The sequence below is a fragment of the Arachis stenosperma genome, chromosome 2 (genome assembly GCF_014773155.1).
Source record: "Arachis stenosperma cultivar V10309 chromosome 2, arast.V10309.gnm1.PFL2, whole genome shotgun sequence".
Classification (NCBI taxonomy): Eukaryota; Viridiplantae; Streptophyta; class Magnoliopsida; order Fabales; family Fabaceae; genus Arachis; species Arachis stenosperma.
Window position 1 is genome coordinate 3196962 of NC_080378.1, and position 8348 is coordinate 3205309.

The window sequence follows — 8348 nt, forward strand, 5'->3', positions numbered from 1 at the left end:
CTAAAAAGCTTACCAGAAAAGCTTCAAGATCCTGGAAGCTTTCTGATACCATGCACATTGGAAGGCACTTACACCAAGGTAGCCTTATGTGATCTTGGAGCAAGTATTAATTTAATACCTGCATCCACTATCAGAAAGCTTGGGTTGATTGGAGAGGTCAAACCAACCAGGATATGCCTCCAACTTGCTGATGGCTCCATTAAACACCCATCAGGCATAATAGAGGACATGATTGTCAAGGTTGGGCCATTTGCCTTTCCAACTGACTTTGTGGTGCTGGAAATGGAGGAGCACAAAAGTGCAACTCTCATTCTAGGAAGACCTTTCCTAGCAACTGGACGAACTCTCATTGATGTACAAAAAGGGGAAGTAACCTTGAGAGTCAATGAGGATGAGTTCAAGTTGAATGCTGTAAAAGCAATGCAGCATCCAGACACACCAGAGGACTGCATGGACGCTGACATTATTGACTCTCTGGTAGAAGAGATCAATATGGCTGAAAGCCTAGAATCAGAGCTTGAGGACATCTTCAAAGATGCTCCAACTGATCAGGAAGAGCCAGAGGAGGCAAAGGAATTTTCGAAAATTCCTCAGGAGGAGGATAAGCCTCCTAAGCCTGAACTCAAACCATTACCACCATCCCTGAAATATGCATTTCTGGGAGAGGGTGACACTTTTCCAGTGATTATAAGCTCTGCCTTAAATTCACAGGAAGAGGAAGCACTGATTAAAGTGCTAAGGACACACAAGACAGCTCTTGGGTGGTCCATAAGTGATCTCAAGGGCATTAGCCCAGCCAGATGCATGCACAAGATCCTATTGGAGGATAATGCCAAACCAGTGGTTCAACCACAGAGGAGGCTAAATCCTGCCATGAAGGAGGTGGTGTAGAAAGAGGTCACTAAATTACTGGAGGCTGGAATTATTTATCCTATTTCTGATAGCCCCTGGGTGAGCCCTGTCCAAGTTGTTCCCAAAAAGGGAGGCATGACAGTGGTTCATAATGAAAAAAATGAACTGGTTCCTACAAGAACAGTCACAGGGTGGCGCATGTGTATTGACTACAGAAGACTCAATACAGCCACCAGAAAGGATCATTTTCCTTTACCATTCATAGACCAAATGCTAGAAAGACTAGCTGGCCATGACTATTACTGCTTTTTGGATGGCTACTCAGGCTACAACCAAATTGCAGTAGATCCTCAAGACCAAGAGAAAACAGCATTCACATGCCCTTCTGGCGTGTTTGCCTATAGGAGAATGCCTTTTGGTCTGTGCAATGCACCTGCAACCTTTCAGAGGTGCATGCTCTCTATCTTCTCAGATATGGTAGAGAAATTTCTGGAAGTCTTCATGGATGACTTTTCAGTATATGGAGACTCATTTAGCTCCTGTCTTAACCACCTATCACTTGTCCTGAAAAGATGCCAAGAGACTAACCTGGTTTTAAACTGGGAGAAATGTCACTTTATGGTGACTGAAGGAATTGTCCTTGGGCACAAAATTTCAAGCAGGGGGATAGAGGTGGATAAGGCAAAGGTGGAGGTAATTGAAAAATTACCACCACCTGCCAATGTTAAGGCAATCAGAAGCTTTCTGGGGCATGCAGGATTCTACAGAAGGTTTATTAAGGACTTTTCGAAAATTGCTAAACCTCTGAGTAACCTGTTAGCTGCTGACACACCATTTGTGTTTGACACACAGTGTTTGCAGGCATTTGAGACCCTGAAAGCTAAACTGGTCACAGCACCAGTCATCTCTGCACCAGATTGGGCATTACCATTTGAATTAATGTGTGATGCCAGTGATCATGCCATTGGTGCAGTGTTGGGACAGAGGCATAACAAACTTCTGCATGTCATTTATTATGCTAGCCGTGTTCTAAATGATGCACAGAAGAATTACACAACCACAGAAAAAGAGTTACTTGCAGTGGTCTATGCCATTGACAAGTTTAGATCCTACTTAGTGGGATCAAAGGTGATTGTGTACACTGACCATGCTGCTCTTAAATACTTACTCACAAAGCAGGATTCAAAACCCAGGCTTATCAGATGGGTGTTGCTTCTGCAAGAGTTTGATATAGAAATAAGAGACAGAAAAGGGACAGAGAACCAAGTAGCTGATCATCTGTCCAGAATAGAACCAGTAGCTGGGGCGTCCCTCCCTTCTACTGAAATCTCTGAGACTTTCCCAGATGAGCAACTCTTTGCCATTCAGGAAGCTCCATGGTTTGCAGATATTGCAAACTATAAAGCTGTGAGGTTCATACCCAAAGAGTACAGTTATGTGCAGAGAAAGAAACTAATTTCAGATGCCAAGTACTACCTTTGGGATGAACCATATCTCTTTAAGAGATGTGCTGACGGAGTGATCCGCAGGTGTGTACCCAGAGAAGAAGCACGAAGGATCCTATGGCACTGCCATGGATCACAGTATGGAGGACATTTTGGAAGTGAGCGAACAGCCACTAAAGTTCTCCAGTGCGGCTTCTACTGGCCTACTCTCTATAAAGATTCCCGAGAGTTTGTGCGTAACTGTGACAGTTGCCAAAGAGCTAGTAACCTGCCTCACGGATATGCCATGCCTCAACAAGGGATATTAGAGATAGAGCTGTTTGATGTATGGGGAATTGACTTCATGGGGCCATTCCCACCATCATACTCAAACACCTACATTCTGGTGGCAGTGGACTATGTATCTAAGTGGGTAGAAGCAATTGCTACACCCACTAATGATACTAAGACCGTACTGAAATTCCTCCAGAAGAACATTTTCAGCAGGTTTGGCGTCCCCAGAGTGCTAATCAGTGATGGGGGCACTCATTTCTGCAATAAACAGCTATACTCTGCTATGGTTAGATATGGAATCAGCCATAAAGTGGCAACTCCGTATCATCCACAGACAAATGGGCAAGCTGAAGTCTCTAACAGAGAGCTAAAAAGAATCCTGGAACGGACTGTAATGTCCCGAAGAAAGGATTGGGCAAAGAGCTTGGATGATGCTCTGTGGGCATACAGAACAGCATTCAAGACTCCTATAGGGACCTCCCCATACCAACTGGTGTATGGGAAGGCCTGTCATTTGCCAGTGGAACTGGAACATAAAGCCTACTGGGCAACCAGATTCCTGAACATGGATGCACAGTTAGCTGGTGAAAAAAGATTGCTCCAGCTAAATGAGCTAGAGGAGTTCAGACTCAATGCCTTTGAAAATGCTAAGATCTATAAGGAAAAGGCAAAGAAGTGGCATGACAAGAGATTGTCAACCAGAGTCTTTGAGCCAGGACAAAAAGTTCTGCTCTTCAACTCTAGGCTCAGACTGTTTCCAGGAAAACTCAAATCCCGTTGGAGGGGTCCATATGTGATTACAGGAGTGTCACCATATGGATATGTTGAGCTTCAGGATATTGATTCTGACAGGAAGTTCATTGTTAATGGACAGAGAATCAAGCATTATCTTGAAGGAAATTTTGAGCAGGAATGCTCAAAACTGAGGCTTGAGTGATTCTCAGCAGAAGTCCAGCTAAAGACAGTAAAGAAGCGCTTACTGGGAGGCAACCCAGTCATTAGGAAGTTGTATGATTAGTTCTTACAGAGGCAAGTATCAAAAATGAAGGAATTCACAGAGTTACAGAAGGATTCAGCTCAAAAAGAGAAAATGAGCTTACTGGCGAAAAAAAACGCCAGTAAGGGGCATTTTGGGCGTTAAACGCCAGAATGGGCACCATTCTGGGCGTTTAACGCCAGTAATGGTACCATTCTGGGCGTTAAACGCCAGAATGGGCACCATTCTGGGCGTTTAACGCCAGGTGTGCAGCATCACTGGGCGTTCAGAAAAACGCCCAGTGAGGAAGGTTTTCTGGCGTTTAACGCCAGCCAGGGTACCTGGCTGGGCGTTAAACGCCCAAAAAGGGTGCCAAGTGGGCGTTAAACGCCAGAATGGGTACCATTCTGGGCGTTTAATGCCAGAAAGGTGGGGGGACCACAATTTTGTTTTCAAATCAGATTCTTTCAAACTTTCCTTTTCTCACCCATACTTTTCTACAAAATCACACTTCAATCATTCATCACTCACTTTCAAATCTTCAAAAATCAAAACCATTTTTCAAATCTATTTTAAAATAATCTCAAATCTTCTTCAAAAACTCACCCTTTTCTCAAATATTTTTCATATCTTTTCAAATTTCCTTTCAAATCTCTCTTTTTTTCGAAATTCTCCTCCCCCACTCTATAAATGAATGTTCCTCACCCCTCCTTCCTCACACCATTCGAATTCTCTCCCCCTCTCTCTCTCTATTATCTTCTTTCTTCTCTTTTGCTTGAGGACAAGCAAAACCTCTAAGTTTGGTGTGCTTTTCCGTGATCACTAAGCCAAGATTCATCAATATCATGGCTCCCAAGGGAAAACAAACCAACTCAAGAGGAAAGAAAGAGACTAATCCAAAGAATCTTTGGAATGAAGAGAAGTTCTTAACCAAAGAACATGAAGACCATTATCACAAAATAATGGGTCTGAGGTCAGTGATCCCGGAAGTTAAATTTGATCTGAAAGAAGATGAATATCCGGAGATCCAAGAGCAAATTCGAAACAGAGGTTGGGAAGTTCTGACCAATCCTGAGACAAAGGTTGGAAGGAACATGGTTCAGGAATTCTATTCAAATCTGTGGCTAACAGATAAGCAAAGAATGACTGGAACCGCTTACCATACCCACAGAACCATGGTCAGAGGGAAAGTTATGTACTTCCATCTGGACAAAATAAGAGAAATCTTCAAACTACCTCAACTACAAGATGATCCTGATTCCTTTAATAGGAGGATGGTGAGAGTAGATAAGGGGTTGGATCAAGTTCTAGAGGACATATGCCTCCCTGGAACTAAGTGGATAACCAATTCTAAGGGTGTCCCAAACCAACTCAAGAGGGGAGACCTCAAACCAATTGCAAGAGGTTGGCTAGACTTTATTGGGCGTTCCATATTGCCCACTAGCAACCGTTCTGAGGTCACCATCAAGAGAGCAGTGATGATTCACTGCATTATGCTTGGAAAAGTAGTGGAGGTGCATCATGTGATTGCTTGTGAGATCTACACAATTGCAAATAAGAATTCCACTGAAGCCAAATTGGCCTACCCAAGCTTGATCTCCTTGCTCTGTAAAGAGGCTGGGGTAAAGATGGGAGTAGATGAGTTCATACCCATTGAACATCCAATCACCAAGAAGTCAATGGAAGGACAAGTGCAAGACAACTCTATCAAGAGGAGGGCGCGTGAGTTCCTCCCTGAATTCCCTGAAATTGGCTACTGGGCCAGCCTAGAAGCATCCATCAACAAGCTGCAAGAGACTATGGAGCAACTGAAGGAAGAACAGCAGAATCAGAACTGCATGATCTGCAAATTGCTGAAGGAACAAGAGAAGCAGGGGCGTGAAATCAAAGAACTGAAGCGCCAAAAGCTCTCCTCTCAAGCTGAGAGAGCATCCACTTCTCAAAATCAAGGTTGTTGAGTCCTAACTCTGTGAAACCTCTATCATTAGGAGCCTCTGTTTTTCGTTTTTTTTTATTATTATTATTTTTTTCCTTTATTTTTAGTCTCATCTTATATCTATATTTGAGTCTTGTTCTTAATTAATAAAATTAATAAAGTTTATGCCTTAAAGCTATGAATGTCCTATAAATCCATCACCTCTCTTAAAAGAAAAATGCTTTAATCACAAAAGAACAAGAAGTACAGGGTTTCGAAATTTATCTCTGAAACTAGTTGAATTAGCTTGATGTGGTGACAATACTTTTTGTTTTCTGAATGAATGCTTGAACAGTGCATATGTCTTTTGAATTTGTTGTTTTGAGAATGTTAAAATTGTTGGCTCTTGAAAGAATGAGGAGAAAGAGAACTGTTATTGAGGATCTGAAAAATCATCAAATTGATTCTTGAAGCAAGAAAAAGCAATATTCAAAAAAAAAAATTTCGAAAAAAAAAAAAGAGAAGGAAATAAAGTTGTGATCCAAGGCAACAAGAGTGTGCTTAAGAACCCTGGACACCTCTAATTGGGGACTTTAGCAAAGCTGAGTCACAATCTAAAAAGGTTCACCCAATTATGTGTCTGTGGCATGTATGTATCCGGTGGTAATACTGGAAGACAGAGTGCTTTGGGCCACAGCCAAGACTCATACACTAGCTATGTTCAAGAATCAATATACTTAACTAGGAGAATCAATAACACTATCTGAGTTCTAAGTTCTTATAGATGCCAATCATTCTGAACTTCAAAGGATAGAGTGAGATGCCAAAACTGTTCGGAGGCAAAAAGCTACTAGTCCCGCTCATCTAATTGGAACTATGTTTCTTTGATATTTTGGGATCTATAGTATATTCTCTTCTTTTTATCCTATTTTGATTTTCAGTTGCTTGGGGACAAGCAACAATTTAAGTTTGGTGTTGTGATGAGCGGATAATTTGTATGCTTTTTGGCATTGTTTTTAGTATGTTTTTAGTATCTTTTAGTTAGTTTTTAGTATATTTTTATTAGTTTTTAATTAAAATTCACTTTTCTGGACTTTACTATGGGTTTGTGTGTTTTTCTGTGATTTCAGGTATTTTCTGACTGAAATTGAGGGTCCTGAGCAAAAATCTGATCCAGAGACTGAAAAGGACTGCAGATGCTGTTGGATTCTGACCTCCCTGCACTCAAGTGGATTTTCTGGAGCTACAGAAGCCCAATTGGCGCGCTCTCAACGGCATTGGAAAGTAGACATCCTGGGCTTTCCAGCAATATATAATAGTCCATACTTTGTCCAAGATTTGATGGCCCAAACCCGCGTAGCAATCCGGCCTCAGAAATTCCAGCGTTAAACGCCGGAACTGGAATAAAAGTTGGAGTTAAACGCCCAAACTGGCATGAGAACTGGCGTTTAACTCCAGAAAAGGTCTCTACACGAATTTCCTTCATTGCTCAGCCCAAGCACACACCAAGTGGGCCAGGAAGTGGATTTTTCTGTCATTTACTCATTTCTGTAAACCTTAGGATACTAGTTTACTACTTATAGGACCTTTTTACATTGTAATCAGAACCTTATGACCCCATAACATTTTGTACACGTTCTTTCCACAGTATGAGCCTCTAAACCCCATGGTTGGGGGTGAGGAGCTCTGCTGTGTCTTGATGGATTAATGCAATTACTACTGTTTCTTATTCAATCATGCTTGCTTCCATTCTAAGATAACACTTGTTCTTAATCCGGATGAATGTGATGATCCGTGACAATCATCATCATTCTCAACCATGAACACGTGCCTGACAACCACCTCTGTTCTATCTTAGATTGAGTAGTTATCTCTTGGGTTCTTTAATTGGAATCTTCGTGGTATAGGCAGGACCTGATGGCAGCATTCAAGAGAATCCAGAAGGTCTAAACCTTGTCTGTGGTATTCTGAGTAGGATTCAATGATTGAATGACTGTGACGTGCTTCAAACCTGTAACCTACTGGGCGTTAGTGACAGACGCAAAAGAGTTATTCTATTCCGGTAGGGGAGGGAACCAAACCGGTGATTGGCAGCACTGTGACAGAGTGTGTGCATTAGCTTTCACTGCGCGGATGGGAGGTAGCTGCTGACAACAGTGAGACCCTACACGAGCTTGCCATGGAAGGAGACATGCGTGTTTGATGAAGAAGATAGTAGGAAAGCAGAGATTCGGAAGATGGAGCATCTCCAAACCTCAACCCATTCTCCATTACTGCAGTACAAGTAACCATTACATGTTCTTTTGCTTCTTACAATCAATCCTGATAATTTCTGATATCCTGACTAAGATTTACAAGATAACCATAGCTTGCTTCAAGCCGACAATCTCCGTGGGATCGACCCTTGCTCACGCAAGGTATTACTTGGACGACCCAATGCACTTGCTGGTTAGTTGTGCGGGATTGCAAAAGTGTTATTGCAATTTCGTGCACCACTTGGCAATAGTGGAACTTCTCAATTGCGATTGAGAAAGAAAGTGGACGTAGGACAAGGATTGTGCCGAACCACTCTAAATAGCGTTTGCATCTCTCCAAACTCATCTCTTCGATATTATTGTCTTTTACCTTTGAGCAAATAAATTGTGATCGAAAAGTAGCTTCGTAAGTACTTAAGGAGTGGCTTAAGTCCGATTGGTGAAAAGCTTGATCAATTTATTTGAGTTGGTGTCTATTGGAAAGTAAAAGCTCCTTATAAATGCTTAGCAATTGAGTTAAGCTCTTGGAAAAATACTAGTACAATAACACTTTTGTATATTGTCTTTAACTTTCGTAAAAAGATTCATTGTTGTTGCAATACTCAATTCACCCCCCCTCTTGAGTAATTGTG